Source organism: Anticarsia gemmatalis, chromosome 25, assembly GCF_050436995.1.
Source record: "Anticarsia gemmatalis isolate Benzon Research Colony breed Stoneville strain chromosome 25, ilAntGemm2 primary, whole genome shotgun sequence".
Classification (NCBI taxonomy): Eukaryota; Metazoa; Arthropoda; class Insecta; order Lepidoptera; family Erebidae; genus Anticarsia; species Anticarsia gemmatalis.
In genome coordinates, this window is record NC_134769.1 from 1,374,358 (window position 1) to 1,393,768 (window position 19,411).

General features: G+C 35.5%; 2 protein-coding genes across 8 annotated transcripts in view; one reads left to right on the forward strand and one right to left on the reverse strand.

The window, feature by feature from the left end:
• Positions 1-5,068, reverse strand: part of LOC142984034 (muscle calcium channel subunit alpha-1-like) — a 62,411-nt gene extending 57,343 nt beyond the window's left edge. For 2 of the 3 annotated variants that reach the window (XM_076131342.1, XM_076131341.1), the window contains exon 1: positions 4,751-5,067. The gene's annotated coding sequence lies outside the window, so the exon portion shown is untranslated. Of the gene's footprint in view, positions 1-4,750 lie in introns of all 3 variants that reach the window. The other variant, XR_012960130.1, reaches the window with a different exon arrangement.
• An 11,529-nt stretch (positions 5,069-16,597) lies between these two features.
• The window catches only part of LOC142984039 (uncharacterized), a 98,229-nt gene continuing 95,415 nt past the window's right edge, over positions 16,598-19,411 (forward strand). For 2 of the 5 annotated variants that reach the window (XM_076131350.1, XM_076131351.1), the window contains exon 1: positions 16,599-16,797. The gene's annotated coding sequence lies outside the window, so the exon portion shown is untranslated. Of the gene's footprint in view, positions 16,798-19,411 lie in introns of all 5 variants that reach the window. The other 3 variants (XM_076131356.1, XM_076131358.1, XM_076131355.1) reach the window with 2 other exon arrangements.

Genomic DNA, 19,411 nt, shown 5'->3' on the forward strand with positions numbered 1-19,411 from the left:
GCGTCTTAGTCTCTGCTTATCCCGTAGGAAAACGTCGTGTATATACGTATGTTTGTTAATAAATCATTACAATCCCACTGCTGGATAAGGGTCTTCCTCAAGAATATGACAAGAATTAAACCTCCTGTCTATCACGCTATCAAATTCGGGCTGGGGACTATGTGGACTTTGTTTATTCTGAAAAGCCTGCAAATATGCTTTATTTCTTATAGATTAAAATATTATTATTAATAATTGTTTTGAGTAAAACAGTGATTCAGTCGCAGGGAGCTCAGTAGCTTGGCGTATAAAATTATTTGAAAAGAGTTCTTAAGGAAGACGCTAGTGACGCTGAGTATAAGTCACTAATTGATCTCTCAACGACCTTTATGCCACTTAGCTACCATTGTATACTGCTAGAATGTTAATAAATTAATAACAATAATCTAAAATTAACATCTCAAGTGTATATTCTTCAAACATGAATCATATCTCGTCTGATATCGGTATGTGTTGGCCGCAGGTAACCCCGATATACGCCAGTAGCATTGGCCGAATGATTGACACTGTTTCCATCAGCGAGACAGCTTTATTCTTCAATGAATATGAGATTTTGACGTCAGTACGTCCCCTAGTGGTGTGTTGTGGAACTAAGGAAATTATATCGGGCATTTTTGCTAATTTTTACATATGTACATACATATAATGATGTCTCATCACGATGTATGGATGTGAATAAAGCAAAAGAAGTTTGTAGAAATCGTAGCAAGTGGTTATCTCCGGTCTCTGACTTCTCCCATGGCGAAAAGGCGTGATTTTACTGATAACTGGTAGCATTACAAAATATGTGAAACTTTCTGATTGTCTGCTATGCTTTCACGGCTAAATCATTGAAATAAAATTTTATTTTTTAGTATAAAGATACCTAAAGACACCCAGGGTCCAAGCAAGCTACTTTTCTTCAAATTGGACTTTTCTTCAAATGTGGCTCTACCAACATTTGAAGTTAAAACCATATAGCCTACGTTTATTCCTACCTGAATTACATCCTGAATTCCTAATACCAAATATTCCGGTAAATATTCGGAATTCAGGTAGGGTTTGGTACTATACCTAGAATACAGCAATATCCCAATAGGCAACTCGTCAATGTGTATTTCATTCATCTGTACCTACACTTTCTGTAATAACATTCGAGGTATTACAAAAAAGATCATCATGATGGCTTAGCATTTTTTCCAAACTATGTTGGAGTCGGCTACCAGTCTCACCAGATGTAACTGAATACCAACGTTTTACGTGGAGCGACTGCCTATCTGACCTCCACAACCCAGTTACCTGGATTATAACACGATACCCTTCGGTAAGACTGGTTGTCAGACTTTCAAGCTTCTGACTACTGTTAATGACTGTCAAAGATCTTCGAAAATGTCCGCTGGGTCCCACAATTTAACAAGCCTTCCGAAACACGGATGAACTCGATATGTATCAAATGGTCACCCATCCATAGAACAATCTTGGCAAGCGTGGCTTGACCTCAGAGATCGATCTGCGCGGCTGTTGTTGACTAAGCTTATTACAAAAAAGATAATATCAATATTTTCCTCCTGTCTTGGGAGACATTACAAACAAACCCAGACGTCCAAATAGAGCCAGAGTGAGTCACGTCTCGAGGGCCTGTGCATGAGCTGTTTTCTTATATTATTACAGGGAAAACCTGCTGAAAACTATGACGTCAATGAAAGTCAAATTAAGCCTCTGTCTGTCCTACTGCTGGGCACTTGTCTTTTCCCGCAATAAAATTTGGGGTAAGCATGTAAATATCCTTCTATCGTGAACGGAAACGTTTGTATGTTTGTTACTCTTTCGAAAACAAAACAAGCTGAATGAATTTTGCATTCGGTAAAACTGGTTGTCAGACTTTCAAGCTTCTGACTACTGTTCACGACTGTCAAAGGTCTTTAATAACGAAAGCCATGGCTAACAATATGACGTGCCTCGTGAAACACGGAGTAACTAAGTATAATATGGTGATCCATCCACTGACCAACCTCGACAAGCGTAACTTAGCCTCTAAGATCGAATAGAAGAAGAAAGACCGTGCGGCTGTTGTTACTAAACCACGAGCTCCTTCAGTACTAAGAGTTTATTCTAAAACTAGCTGGCCCGCGCAACTTCACTTGCGTCACAGAAGTGAGAATGGGTCATGATTTTCCCCGTTTTTGTAATATTTTTTATTGCTACACTGCTCCGATTAGTCGTAGCGTGATGTCATATAGCCTATAGCCTTCCTCGATAAATGGGCTATCTAACAGTGAAAGAATTTTTCAAATCGGAATAGTAGTTCCTGAGATTAGCGCGTTCAAACAAACAAACAAACTCTTCAGCTTTATAATATTAGTATAGATTAGTATAAATAATCTAGACAATAATATACTTTATGTAGTGTTTATAGTTGCGTGGAAGCTTATTCAATTACTGTCGATCTTGCGGCCGTAGATTTGATTACGTGGTCGCGTGGTCGCGTCGTTGATCAAAGGATTATTACCCGCAATAATATGATTTACCTGAGACAGTCCTATAACTTGTGTAGCTATGTAGCAAATAGTAAACTGTTAGGTATACATTAGTTACCTACTAGAATCCTAAAATATGATCAATTTGAGAGTTTCAATGGATGTTCGATGGTAGGTTACTCTTTCGCTCTGATAGAAGTGGATGAATTTTATTAAACTTTGGCACATAAATGGTTTGTTAAGTAAATTACCATATGAATAAAATAATCATTTTTACTTTGCGACTTTTTCCTACGTGAATGAAGCCTAAGTTGGTTCAAAGATTGGAAAGAAACGTGAAAGAAATTTTGGGCAAATTCGGGGCACTTACAAATATTTCAAATTTAGTGCCTTATAATGAAAGTTTGTTTAATGTGATAATGATGGTGTGCTAAAAACAGAGAACCATATTTTCGCGCTAAATTGTCTCATAAAAATGTATGAACGCAGCCTAAATTAAAACCAGTGGAAAACTATTTTCGATGGTAATTTCATAAATAACGTTCCTATATTATTATTTATTCATTAGAAACCATTTTTCATTAAGTAATGTAGCCTGTTTAGAAACAAAAACAGATTTTTTATCGAACTCATAATTTTTATAAAATCAGTTTTTTTAACCCACTGCTGTCCCACTGCAGGGCAAGGGTCTTCTCCCAAACGAAGGAGGGGCTAACCCTGCTACCCCGGTGGTGGACTCAAGGCCTAAGCCTTGAATCCACCACCATTAGGCACTGTTACTGCTAGGCACTTTCCATGCCTTCAAGAAATGTATGAAACAAATTTTAGGCATGCAAGTTTAGCAAGGGTTATAAACACATTAAAAATTGTTGTTGATTGTCTCTCTTTCACATAAAAACGAATCAATCTTACAAACTCGACAAATAAAACATCCCGTGAAAAGACGTATATACTATTTTCTTCAAAAATCATTATCACAGGCGAAACTATGAAAAAAAGTTAGTATTTATGTTACAAACCATGACACATTAATGCCGTTTTCAAAATCGCAATTTGCTGTTTCAAAATAGTCCCGTAAATAAATGTCACATTCAAAAATAGTTTACAAAGGGACTGAGCGTAATTGTCGAAGTTCTGAGCAAAAGTTCGTGAGTAACTGTCTATTATTGTATTTAGCTGACTAATACAAAAATGTATTTTGTATATAAAATACTAGTTGACCCGGCAAACGTTGTTTTGCCATTAAAATTAAAAAAGAAAAAGTGTCACTTAGGGGCATGAAAAAGAGATGTTGGCCGATTCTCAGACCTACTCAATATGCTCACAAAATTTCATGAGTATCGGTCAAGCCGTTTCGGAGGAGTACGGTAACGAAAACTGTGACGCGAGAATTTAATATAATAATATTAGATTTGCCTGACCAGGTGTAACAAAGGTGCTTGAAAATCATGGATTTTATGGATATCAAGGCACTGTCAAAACTTCTAGACCAGATGATTTGAAGTTACTTATACAGTCACTAAGCATCTCTCTGAACAAAATTTAACCCCTGAAACGATTTTCTACATAGGTATTCCACGCATGTGAAGCCACAGGAAAAACATACACCATAGGATAGCAAATAGAGAGTGTAGAGTGTTAACCATAAAGTTTTAAACCTTAATACAACTCGTACTTCTACTTATTTTTACTATGATATGACACGAATAAAAGAAAGCAATAATATTAATTAAAGAATATCTCAACACTAAGTGTATGTCTTTCTTAATGCAATTCATCGTATAGTTAATGGTCAATCTACAGTCAGAATTGTTCAAGCCGCCTCAAGGGCAAAGGTACAAAGCTACATAAAAACAGAGTATTTTATTCCTTACCCTGGAAGACTATCCGTCATATTCTATTTGTATAGTTAACAAAGGGTTTAGAGAGAATTCCCGACATTTTCGGTACCCGAGAAGGTCACTGGCAATCTATATTTACATTTTTTCTTCCTATTATTTCACAATACATTCAATTAAACTGAAAAGCTAAAAGAAAATATCTTTACGTCATCCGAGATAATTTGGTTTACGCAAATGCATCAAGCATTAGTTAAACCTTGAGAAACTAAATAGAAAAACATATCTTATCTAACCTAATCGCCTGAGAATCACACCACCTCGGGCTTTCGTATCCAAATTACGCGGGCTTCGCTGTTTTTAACATCATGACAAGATCACTCCAAATATAACACATAAATATACGTAATCCATTACCTTATTAACTAGCAATCAGGAGTGCTGAATACAAACAGATCCAGCAATGTAACATCACTTTCTACGCTTCATGACAAAACACAAAAACACTTGATATTCCAAATCTTGCCACTCACACACAAACACTATTAAAAACACAATATTTCCACATAATTCACTAAAATTTCAATTAAATTATTGTATTTTTGTTAATTTTTTGTTGTATTTTGTATTATTTTTCTTGATTTTCGTATGTATTTGAGTGAAAATGTATTTTTATTTTTTCAGCGGACGGCCGGGCGCTCGTCCGTTAGCTCGGAATTCGTATTTAGGTTAGAATCGGCGGGTTATGGCGCCACGCACACATGCGCACTACTGTACGGACATTCGCAAAGATTATGGAAGCAACAGATGTGCTCCTGAGTGTGCCATGTGGAAACTTTGTAACATGTTTATTTTTAACTTTCTTACAGATATTCAGGTCTGATATCATAATTTCATAACTATGAAATATCTGTTATAGCGAGACGCTCAGATTACTTCCAGGCTATTTTTTGTCTCTCTTTTATTTCGTCTATAAGTAATAGCCGAATGCCATGTAAAAATATAACTTTTATATTATTTCAAATACTCTATTTAAATATCCTACAATTATTCCGTCTAATTAATATTGTTTCACAACAAAACAGTTCCAAACAAAAGTCATTTTAATCTTACAAGGATTATTTTGAAATTCTAACTGCTAGAATGACCGCATCAATGAATGTCACTTTCACATTCTACCTACTCCCACCTCTGCCTTACTCACATAATCTGTGCCCTCCAGCACACACATACACACATCATCTGGCAGACTCAGCGGCGTTTACGTAGTTCGCAGCACTCGCGGTGTTACTGAAAATACTCGCGATCACTCCGCCGGAGTGCCGGTACTACAGGCCCACTGTAGCTTCGATACACGAGTCGTGAGCGAGAATTAAGTGAGTTTGGGTATAGCGGTACTATTGGTTTGGAAGTCGATTGGAATATGAATAATAATATGTTAATACTGAATACATTTTAGTAATGCGAATATGGCTATGAGTGAAAACAACAATGGTTATAATGTCATAAATAAATAATTACTTATTTTTATGGCAGTATGACTTTTGTTTCAAAAGCTTCTAAAGGTAACGTACTCTGAAACATCCAACATTTTTTTCAGTAATGTTAACTGATAATGAGTACTATAGACAATAATGATTGCAGTTTAAATCACATACACACATCATCTGGCAGACTCAGCGGCGTTTACGTAGTTCGCAGCACTCGCGGTGTTACTGAAAATACTCGCGATCACTCCGCCGGAGTGCCGGTACTACAGGCCCACTGTAGCTTCGATACACGAGTCGTGAGCGAGAATTAAGTGAGTTTGGGAATAGCGGTACTATTGGTTTGGAAGTCGAATGGAATATGAATAATATGGTAATAGCATTTTTAGTAATGTGAATATGGCTATGGGTGAAACAAACAATGGTTGTAATGGTTACATCTACATAAATAAATAATTGCTTATTTTTATGGCAGTATGACTTTTGTTTCAAGATAATAGTCGTTGCAATAATAACACATCAAAGTTTCTAAAGGTAACATAGTCTGAAACGCTCAACTGTTTTTTCAGTAATGTAACTGATAATGAGTACTGTAGACCAAATTATAGTCGTTCACAAAAACTTTAGATCACATACACACATCATCTGGCAGACTCAGCGGCGTTTACGTAGTTCGCAGCACTCGCGGTGTTACTGAAAATACTCGCGATCACTCCGCCGGAGTGCCGGTACTACAGGCCCACTGTAGCTTCGATACACCAGTCGTGAGCGAGAATTAAGTGAGTTTGGGAATAGCGGTACTATTGGTTTAGAAGTCGATTGGAATATGAATGCTTACGTTTTAATCGATAATGCGAATATTGGTGAGAGTAAAAAAACAATAGTTATAATGTTTATCTACATAAATAAATAATTACTTATTCTTATGGCAGTATGGCTTTTGTTTCAAAAGCTTCTAAAGGTAACGTACTCTGAAACGTCCAACATTTTTTTCAGTAATGCTAACCGATAATGTGTACTATAGAGAAAAATGATTTCAGTTTAAATCACATACAGTCATCATATGGCAGACTCAGCGGCGTTTACGTAGTTCGCAGCACTCGCGGTGTTACTGAAAATACTCGCGATCACTCCGCCGGAGTGCCGGTACTACAGGCCCGCTGTAGCTTCGATACACGAGGCGTGAGCGAGAATTAAGTGAGTTTGGGAATAGCGGTACTATTGGTTTGCAAGTCGATTGGAATATGAATAATATGTTAATAATATTTTTTAGTAATGTCAATATGGCTATGAGTGAAAAAAAACAATAGTTATAATGTATATCTACATAAATAAATAATTACTTATTTTTATCGCTGTATAACTTTTACTTTAAGGTAAAAGGTAACATACTTTGGAACGTACAACTTTTTTTCAGGAATGTTAACTAGTAATGAGTAGGCACTAGTAAAAAATTATAGCAGTTCACAAAAACTTTAAATCACATACACTCATCATCTGGCAGACTCAGCGGCGTTTACGTAGTTCGCAGCACTCGCGGTGTTACTGAAAATACTCGCGATCACTCCGCCGGAGTGCCGGTACTACAGTCCCGCTGTAGCTTCGATACACGAGTCGTGAGCGAGAATTAAGTGAGTTTGGGAATAGAGGTACTATTGGTTTGCGAGTCGATTGGAATATGAATAATAAAGGTAATAAAATTTTTTAGTAACGTGAATATGGCTATGAGTGAAAAAAACAATAGTTATAATGTCATAAATAAATCATTGCTTATTCTTATGGCAGTATGGCTTTTGTTTCAAAAGCTTCTAAAGGTAACGTACTCTGAAGCGTTCAACTCATTTTTCAGTAATGTAACTGATAATGAGTACTGTAGACAAAAATTATGGCAGTTCACAATACTTTAGATCACATACACTCATCATCTGGCAGACTCAGCGGCGTTTACGTAGTTCGCAGCACTCGCGGTGTTACTGAAAATACTCGCGATCACTCCGCCGGAGTGCCGGTACTACAGGCCCGCTGTAGCTTCGATACACGAGGCGTGAGCGAGAATTAAGTGAGTTTGGGAATAGCGGTACTATTGGTTTGGAAGTCGATTGGAATATGAATAATATGTTAATCATATTTTTTAGTAATGTCAATATGGCTATGAGTGAAAAAACAATAGTTTTAATGTATATCTACATAAATAAATAATTACTTATTTTTATGGCAGTATGACTTTTGTTTCAAGACTGAAGTCGTTGCAATGATAATACATTAAAGCTTCTAAAGGTAACATAGTCTGAAACGCTCAACTGTTTTTTCAGTAATGTAACTGATAATGAGTACCATAGATAAAAATTATTGCAGTTCACAGAAACTTCCTTAAGCAATTCAAAAGTTCTGAAAAAAGTCAAGAAAAGGAACCTCATACTACCTACTCTGAAAAAAACCTTCCTAAAAATTTCAAATCCAAATTTTTGAATTCTGTTTCTCTCTCTTCGTTCAAATTTTGATAAACATTGCCATACCTCCACTCATATAACCCGCCTTAGAAGTCAAGAAATCACAACTACCATATCACAAGCAGATCAAACAGCGAACACTCCAAGCGACCCTCGACACGGTGTCTTGAGCGTGTTTTACGACTACCCACTATAAAACCGACAGTTAACAGACGTTTATTACTTGAACGTATACAGCGGAAATTTAACGGTTTTATGATGAAAACTGTGACGAAGGACTAAGAGGAATCTTTTGTTCCAATATGGCCTTTTAAAAACTGTAAATGTTATTTCTTTTTTTGGATTTTCTTGCAAAAATTGTCGTCAGATAGCTTTAGATAGGTGGATGGAGGGAAGTCTGTGTCCTGTAGTGGGTGGGTATAGACTGATAATAATAATAATTGTTATAACAATTTGAACACAAGTAAGTATTTGTTTTAAAAAGCAAACTGAACATAGACCTAGTACAGAGGAATCTCGGTTGACCGTTCAAAAAATCAGGCGATATAAAAGCGAGCCAGTGCATCTACAAGACTTTAATTATGATGTAACAAAATTGTTCAATTGGTTTGGCGGCACCTCTACTTAACTTCTACTAGAATAAAGTACCTCTAACAACAAGCCTAATAGCTTGCCGACCACCACTCTACTAAACATGTTCCAGGGAAACCTAGTACGCGAAAGTAGAGTCTCCCAAAAATAAGTTATCATTTGCTGTTCATATTTTAAAAAGTTAAAATCATTTTCCCGACCTTTGACCACTCCATAAATCAGTGACCGCAACAACAACGACTTGTTCTCACTACAAACTCGCTTCTATACAAACTCGAGTCGAGTGAGAACCATTAGTAATAACGTATAGTGACGTCTGCCAATGATTCAGGGAGAATGGACACGTGAGACGCGGTGATGGACAGAGCCGCGGTACAAATATATGTCTATGATATTTAAACAAAGATGTACTTACTTTGACAGTGACATAATTCTTTCAATTAATAACTGCGTCGACAAGAGCTATCTATACTTTCTTTTACAAAGAGGATAGATTTGTATGTAAGTACGTTTGTGACGAGCTGGCGTAAAAAGGACTGGATCGATTTAAAAAAATATTTCTACGCTTCAACATTATCACAGATTAAAAGAAAAAATATGTTCACCAGCGCGAAGCCGGGACAGACCGCTAGTTGATAATAAACTCACTTGGTTCCATTGCTAGGCCAGGGTTTCTTCCCGGCCTATCTTGCCTTTATATTTATGATACAAATGACTGATATATTCAGAGTCAGATTTGCCTTCCATGAATATCAGTAAATGACTTTTTATCACTTTTGCAAAAAAAAACATCAGGATCCAAACGAACATAAGTTATTCATTCACAGTTTCCATTCAATAAAAAAGAGCTTTGAAATAAGTCCACGTTATGAAAAATATGGTTGGCAGTATTCATTGATTGAGCGCCAAATGATAACCTGAGTTTACTCATCGTGTGTAAAAAGTATATTTCATATTTCATTTTAACTGACTGAAATATTGTCTAAAATCACGCCGATTATACTCTGAGATGTGGTATAAGACTTTTAAATACGTGCAGGATATATTTGATGTTAACCTTTTCAGCACTGACTGAAATACTATATTACTAACAGCAGTCTTTAAGGTTACTAACACTATGGACAACTTATCTCAAATAAATAATTTGAATTATATGCCATTACGCCGGATATACTCGCAAAAGTAGGCAGAATCGTGGTTAAGGTATAAAATACACCTGCATTTCGCCATTTAAAATATAAGGGCCGTATGTAAGATGGTAAAACCTGTTGTAATATACCAGACATCTTTACCAATCTTTAAACTTCTGTTGAGAGTAGCCTGATAATAAGTTAAGTAAGAAAATACTTAAAGCACCTTGCCCGACCCGAGAAACAAACCCGACATCTCTTGATCTGTAGTCATAATTATAAACTAACGCCAAACAAGAGCTCCTTACCTCCTTGCAGACATATTATTGTAAACAGTTGACCCATCGAAATCTAAACCTTACTAACGTTGCTTAACCTCACCATTCCTCTTCCTGGCTATACTCCAACACGTGTAGCATCTCCACGAGGCATCATAAACAAGGGCTGGCAGACAAAACCCTTGCCTGGCCCACTGCTGGACACGTGTGGGGTTAAGGCCGTAGGAACATAATGCAGGCCAAGTGCGTGTTGGCAGACACCACAAAATAAATAACGAGTACTCATTGTTTTGTGTTATGGAAAATGTTCAGAAAAGGTTCTCAGGATGTGTTATTAATTGTAATTTAGTTTTTTAATAGTGATACTGCTACGAGATTGAGGTCTTAATTTTCTAATCATAATATCTACTGACTTTATGCTTACAATTTTTTTAATCAGGTACTTAAACTTGATTTTTTTTGACAGTTTGTTAAATAGCAGTTTACCTAACCGAGGACTCGAACACAAGATCTATTAATCAATAGTCACTAAACGTCTAGACAACAGAGCTTACCTTATATCTATGAAGACAGGTTACTGTGAAAATAATAATAGTACCTACTAAATATATAAAATGTATCTTAATGTAAACACCCAACAAGTTTTTACTGGCTGACAAAATATTTAAAAAGTTGGGCATAATAGGCATACCACGAGCAAAAGCTTATAAACCTAATATTTTTAAGGAAATTATGTACCATTTTAAGATTTTTCAATCAGTTTTTTTTGCCAATCATGGGTAAATAGCCTTTTTTATGCATATACCTCCTATTTCATCATATTGCATCATTTTTTAACAGTCTATGTAATACCTCTGTAAAACCACACCCTATATCCAAGGGAAGGTCATTACCCCCACGACCTTGGCACCCCTCGTGTAACGTCCAAGGGCTGCTGCAGCTATTTATGTTCTGTAATCATATCTATTATCATTAGACTTCATATTCACTCGTTCAATGGTTTCTTGGCTAAAGGGACTCTTTACGTTTTTTATAGAAATTCTTTATGTTTCGAAGTGTGTTTGTTCATCATGCTTTCACAGCTGAAATAAATGAGGTGAAAATCGGGAAGACTATTTATTCTGTACAAGACGAAACAGTGTGAAAATCTGCCTTATGCTTAAAATCCTTCCGAAACAATTGACAGGTTAAAAGGTGAAATAATTACGTACGCTTCTGAAAGCTACCACCTGAAAAAAATATCATAACGTGCAAATTCAAGTTATCATCTAACTTTGACCATGGACGCATTTTTTTCTCTCTATGAAAACCTTTCTCGTGTCTTAAATACAATTTTACAGAAACAATTCTGGTCTGACCAGGTCTGTTCTTCCACCAGGTACAAACGCAGTCGAACGGTATGAATTATATCCTTTGTCCGTCTCCAGGTTCTAAGAAATATATCTTTACAAACTTTCACATTTATAATATTAGTAGGATTCGTATTACCGAAGATTTCTTACACTTGATTTCTTAAACCACTATAGATCTACTCGGACACCGATCGCTGTACCTACGAATATAAAAAGAGTATACTCTTAAATCAGAACGTTTGTTTGACAGAAGTTTGCTTATAATTTATGTCTCCCCACCGGCCAAGTGTGAAACATATTAATCATCGTATATGGACTCTCTCCAATATCCTTCATTGAATGAATCAACTATGAATGAAAGAGTGAATGAAATGAAATGCGCTGTATTCTGATGCACATTTATAGACCCGGTGCATAAAGTACTTATTCATCTAAAGACAATCCGCAATGAGGAAATTCCCGTGACTTCGTCCGTTTGAAAAGGTTTCCGGGGTTAAATAGTATTTTACGTGTTAATCAAGGCTACATTCTGTAGAAGAGTGACAAACATCCATCCAAACATCTACACATACAATCTTTAGCATTCAATTTATAACATTATGTTATAAGATACGGCACAGATTCGTGATAATCATCATCTTCGGACTATAGCAGTCCGCTGATAAAGCTAAGCCCGGTTTCTGAAATATGTAGGTACATTTAGCGGTAGTCAATCATCTATCTATCGTATCGCTAGTGGTCAACCTAGTGTCAAAGTTGTTCAAGCCGCCCGAAAGGCCTTTGACATGGCTTAACGACTGTTATCTTAATTGATAACAACCGGACCGACGTTTTACGTGCCCTCCGAGGCACGGAGACGCCTAATTCAATTACAACTACGCGTTTACCCATCTATGGAATGACCACGCCAAGGTTTGCTTAACCCACAGATCGTTTACCGACTGGTGAGCACAACTGGCTATAAGCACTTCATTAACTATTACTCACGATGATATTACCAAGTGAAGCCATGTTAAAATACTAGTGAATATAAAAACAAAAGACACCTACACGTTATAAAGTTCCGTTGTTTGTGAATATCGTAAACAAATCGTTAAAAATTTAATACATATTGTACTCAATACTATAATTTTTATGTATAACGACAAGTAATTTTTCTTCAGGGTTCCTTGAAATTAAACCTATTTTATACTTAGGCCTATTACTCTATAATAAATTATATAATTGAGAATACTATATACATAGATGCTGTACATAGGTTTGGGTTCAAAACGCAGGATAAGCCAAATGACATTTCTGAATATTTTTTCGGTTAATCGAGTAAAGGTTATCGTGTGCTGCGTAGTTATTGAAACTGGCCATCTGCAGGTTTATTTAAATTTATAAAAGTAAATATTTTCTTTTTTGTTAATTAGTCATAGTTTAGTTTAGTTGTTTGTTTTGTTTGTTTTTTTAGTTTAGTATAATACCATTGTATAAATAATTATGGAAATAAAATCTATTTTCTCCATCGCAGACAAAATTGGTCATGCAGTTTACTTAGGTAACTATAACTTTCTTAATCAAAAGTGTCAATATAAAACCAATGAAAAATATTTTTCTAAGCTTGAGTAATAAGCAGATTTACGAACCCAGGGAATCGAACCCGAGAGCTCTCGATAGTAAATATGAAACCTGTTTACTATATATTTGTTTATAATTCCACATTAATGTTGCGGTCAAGCGCGGTGGTTTTACTTACAGTATGACGTCATGCACCGCCATTAAAATTTATATTGTAAACGAGTACAGGTTCAGTTCCGGATTAGTTTTCATCGATAACACAAATAATGTTTTATGGAGAATCGGATATTACGAGTATTTATGTAACATTTATTTTGTAATAAGTTTACATTTAATCATTTTAGTAGAGTTTCATCAGTAAAAGTACAACGTGATTTGAAACTTACAGCTTGTGGAACTCACGTAAATGTATTTTCAGTATATTTTTGGGTGGGAAATAAATCTATGACCATAACTTGGCATTTGTAGTACTAGCAGCATAATTATCATCTTTACAACAGTGATATCAAAGCCATCATAATAAATATTTTGATGAAACAACAAAGTGTGATTTCGGAAAAGTTCTCTAGAAAAGCTTATATATATATAGATACTATCAATAGTCTTTTTAGCAGAACGCCATCTAGTAGTACAAAAATGTAAACTACCTACACCCAACCCTCTTTGAATACAAGAGTTTTCAGGAAAACGCAGCAGGGAGCGCTGATAGAAAATATCTTAGCAATAATTTTAACATCGCAACAATCAGCTTGAATAAATTAAATCTATAGAAATGTTTTAAAACAAATCAAGGGGTATAAATGCAAAAATATTTTGTCTTTTCTCTAAAGCGCCATCTCAGCTTTCTCTATGTACTACGAAAGAGGTTTTGAGGCTTGGGTATTAGATAGTACGTATAGTCGACAACAGATGTCGCTATTCCTCTTTTTTAAATACACATATTTTAATTAAAAATACATAAGTAACACATTTTCTTGTTATTTTTTATTAAACTTGTTTCAGTGCCCCACTTTTGTTTTGGGTAAGGCTAAATTATTTTTGGTTGCTTTACACATTATTTATACATTTCCTAGGCAGATTTAGCCTGTAACATTTTTTTCGGTGGCTAAAGTAAACATGACTCTTTGCCGATTTACACTAGGTAGAGTTCTGACAATACGACATGGGAATCGAACCCACAACCAGTGCAAATTAGCGACGGTACTCAAACACACCATGCCCATGCGCTATTCAATTAAAATGTGACAAAACGTTGTCAGTCAGTGTCAATCTTTGTTCAAAAATGATTTGATTACTGCAATGACGGTACGGCGATGTTTGCACTTGTTTAATTGCAAACGACTAACAAGCCGGGGGACTAATTACACTAACTAGGTATTATGGGTTTGCTTGTCGTTTAGCTTTGAGTGAAATTTGGGACCTACATTAGTAGTCTTGTATGTTTATTTTTAAGATTGTAAGGTCTTAAAATTGGTTCATCTACTTCAAGATACCCAAACCAGACTGGTTTTTTGTCTAGTTTACTTACTTTTAAGCCACTCTGGCTGTATTCTGCCAGTAATAGTTATTAAAGTGTTATTTAAAATACTTGATTAGTGTTCATTGGTATGCAAAGATCGCTCGTTGTTAAGTCGATTAAATATTATAAACTGGGTTTTTATCTGTACGTTTTTTGAAAAATAAAATAAATTTGGCTCTACCCGGCTATACACACATACAGACACAATACCACGTATTTTCCTAGGGTAAGCAGACTTCAAAGAGCCCGACTCTACATTTATCAATTTCTTAATCTAAGTTTTCAAATAGGTTTTGTATAATATATGAGCTTACATTTTTCTTTAATCTAAGCGCTAAAAGGATATACTCATTATTCCAGATATCCCAGAAAGAGGAGAGGTATAGAACTTAAATCCACCACGCTGGCCAACAGCGGTTTCAAAAAGCAATACCAAATAAAAATTCAAATCATTCAATATACCCAAATATTTCATTCACCAAATATCCAGGAAATTTTTCATCAAAAATATATTTTCGAGTTCAAAGTGCATTGAAAAGGGTATGTGGTATAAATTCCTTGTTGAATGGCGCGGGTCATATTGCGACGGTTCTTTATTGGCGCCGGCACCACAGCAATGTACCCAAGATTTTTACTTATTGATTTTATTTTACATCATATTTGAATTTTATTGAAATTTTTGGAAGTAGTTTTGGGGGAATATCGTGGTCCAGAAATGTGGTATGTAACAGAACGTTGGTGGTTCTTTCCTTATATACGACTTCAAATCGACGAAAATCAAATTGTTTGTACATATCTTGAGTGTATATAACGGTATAGTGCTATGATGAAATCTTAAGCTAGTCTTGGGATCAATTAAATAAGCAGAATACGTTCTATACTCCTTCTGATGAACTCTACCATTTACCATTGATAGATTAAGGTACTTACTTTAATTTTAAAATATATTTTATAAAAACGGTATTAATTCCGACAAAATACGATGCCAGATATTTTATTTGTAAAGCTTCCTAAATCTTTAGCATTCCCTTGTCTTGTAGAAACATGCTCCATGTTGTTATTTTACTTTTACAAACCTAGTAGCTGGTTACACGTTCATTTATTCTGGATAAGTTCTATCTTCTATTGAAGACTGCTTTGAATATTACATACCTATTCCCAATACATATAATAACCAAAAATACAAAGGACATAGTCCTACTTAAGACCAAAAAAATGTCTTTCTGAGCCCCAAAATTGCTCATTCCAGAGATATAAAAGAATTCCTCCCTAAAGGCACAAAGGCCGCACACCGTCAGGTACTAAAAGGTAATAATTCAATGAGAACCTACACTTATTCTTTCTATGACCTAAAACGATCCCAGCATTGCAGCTCATGGCTTGGAATCAGCTGCAATGCGCAACATTCAAACTAGACCGACACTACCTAACACTACAAATGTCGTTCACCTGCACTCTTACACTAACCCATACACCTATTTAATATCTGTCAAAATTATAATCGCCATTTTTTATCTCGACATTTTCAACACAAAAAATTAATACACCTATTACAAACACACGCAAAAAAAAGTCTACACGATCAACGTCCTGCCTAAATCAACAATCATTATTTTGCCATTTTACGATACAAATGAAGCAATAGAATCGATGAAAAGACAATTTAGGAATCGAATTAACACGCAGAAATGTCACATTTGGCGCGTAAACGTCAAACGTCAGACGGCCATCTTGCGCGAGCTTATTGGCGCGCCGAGTAGGGTTGTTTGTGCGACGAACGCGCGGATGTACGCCCGTCTCGCTCACACTCCGTTACATAATACGGAAATGGGTGAGCAGTGTTAAGTTTTGTGGCGAGTTCCGCATGCGGGCACTGTCGGGGGGTAGTTATTGATTTTTCAAGAGTTTGCGGCAGTCGCCTAACACGCCGGTGCCCAGCGCGAAAAACACATCCGAAACGCGCTCGCGTTTTTATCAAAAAACACAGTTATTTGTTGTAATTTCAAATTTTAAACTCAAACAATTCGCTTTCCGTAACATTCGTTCTGTAATCTGTTCACTGTGTGGAGATTTTTGTGCTGGAAAACTCATTTCGTAAGTGTTGAAGGCATTTGTCACTTTTTTTATTGGTAGGCACCATTTTAATCACGTTTATGTGTCGTCTAAGGCTTTTTTATTGCGTTCGCTGTGGTTTTTTGTCTGTTTTGACAATTTAGTGTATTTGTCGCATGTTGTGTTATGTTAATTGCCATCAGCTGTTAGGCACGCCCGTGCAGTTAATTACCCGTCAGTAAGTAGAAAAATATTTGCCGACAGCGTTCAGTACGTGATGTCAAAAAAAGCGAAAATCATATAAAATTGACTCACCAATTTATCTAACGCGAAGGCAGGCTTAATCCTATTCCTAACCACAGTGTGATGCACATTCATTTTTATTTATTTTTAATTCTAATGGCACGTTCAAATCACTCCAGCGTCAGTCGTCCACTGATTTAATCTCAATGATGCATATACATTGCCTGTTGTATAGCAAACGGGATATTCTGAAGCGAATCAATAGTGGTAATGTATGGGGAGCATGGGGCAGATCTTAGTGAGGCGGAGATGTGTAGTGTGACGTCACAGATCGTTAGTGTCACCATGATGACGTCAGAGTCCTTGCCGTCCTCGGGCACAGTGTAAAACTCATTAGTTTTAATACTCTACTAAGGCTGGATTAATCGCAGTAGGAATATTAATGGTCCCCATCCACATAGTGTTTATGGGTAGTGACATCATCATACTGGCTATTGATCCGTCGCTGGTATGGAGTAGGACTGTGAAGCTTGACTGCTCTTAGAGGTAAGGCTTTACATTTACTTTTGATACCTATACTGCCTATCCATCTTTGAATGGGAACAGCACTCATGAACTTCACCATCCATGAAATCACATCACCATTTGATTAGAGAACCTCCTCTTCAAAAAACTTCCACCTTTAACCTTCACTTTACTCTTATTTGAGCTGGAGTTCCACATTTAGAAGATCATAAATGCATTCAGAAATCTCACAGCTGATTGTCAAAATTTCTTTGAAGCAAAACGCTCTACTACTGTGTCGTACCTCAAAACATAAAAAATTGGCACCTTATCAAATCATTTAAAATTCAATATTTTTCTTTTTTGTTTTTTTTAAAGGACAACATTTCTTCTTTTATCCAAGTCTTACCTACAATTTACCTGTCTTATAGTATAGTATCAGTTCGAATCATAAACCCCTTATTTTAAAGCCACACTATCTATAATATCCTATGAAAACCCATAGTCCCTTTTAAGTCCCTGATAGCTGAAGAAAATCTCTGCAGGGTATACAATTTTTGTACTGAAAATAGTAATTTTATAGTTAAAATATTTCACGTTTGCCTACATAACGGTTATTGCAGTGGATACTTAGGTAACTCTTGGCAAATACCCAATAGCACGATAGAGTTCATTCACCTCTCACAGTTTATGACCTTGAAACGTCATTAAGTTTAGTTTTCGTATTTAACTGTACTTTAAATTTATGCAACGATTGACTACAAACATATTTTGTTTTTCAGTAAATAATTATATCACAATTTTTTTTGTAAAGCTTTCCCCTCTTGATTATTTTTTCCGATTTCAGCCATTTCTATATTTTATATTTTAAGTTAATTTTTCATTAAATTACAACTATTTTTTTATGACTTAAGATTACCAATAAAAAAATGTACATTCGATTATTGTCACGTTGTCCATTAACCTATTAAAGTTTCAAAAGTAGAGAAAAATAACTGCAAATAAAATCGCCCTTTTCTTACATTCCATATTATTATTGTTTATACATTTAGCAAATTAATCGTTATTTCAATGGACTCACTACTAAACACCTTATTTTTCAGCCCCAAGCCCAAGAATCTAGGCACAAAATAAATATTCTTACAAAATCTTCATCTCTTATCTTCACTTTCATTAATATCCATTAAAGTCTTTAAGCTATTAAGTAATTACGTAAAATTGAACTGTAGGTACAATTTCAAGGTGTACCTAAGTTCCAGCCTACATTCTTCAAGGTCGGTAATAAAGGTCTCATTTCAAGGAGAAATTACTTGTAGGGTTTTTATTACGCACCTATTTTGTGTGACCTTCGATTCGTTGTAATATTAACCTTATTTTATACATATATGTACATACATATGTACATTAAACAATGCCTTTTTCCATAAGGGAAGGCAGAAACCAAAGAACTTCCTTTGCTTCATTTACATAATTTTTCATTTTTTTACATAATTTCAAACAATAAAAAATTTAACGATATTCACTTATCTTTGACGGTTCTTTTTGTTTTAGCGGATTCTCTATATGGCTTCCTAGCCCCAGGTTCTGAGTACATTTAGCGGTAGTTTATCTATTCAATAGCGTTTTATCTATATGAGTTTAAACGCTATTGAATAGATAAACTACCGCTAAATGTAACTCAGAAACAATGGGTAAGAATACCATTCTGAATTGCGAATCTTGAATATATTTTATACAACTCTGCCTACACTTTGAATATAACACGTGTAATATTATCATGATGATAATAGGCAATAATTATTTTACAAAGAGGGTGGAACATCCCCTGGGACCAGAAATATAAGGGTGTAAATGTCGCGGGTAGTAACCGTTTCTATTACATTTGAGACCCTTCGTTTTGTATTTCTAT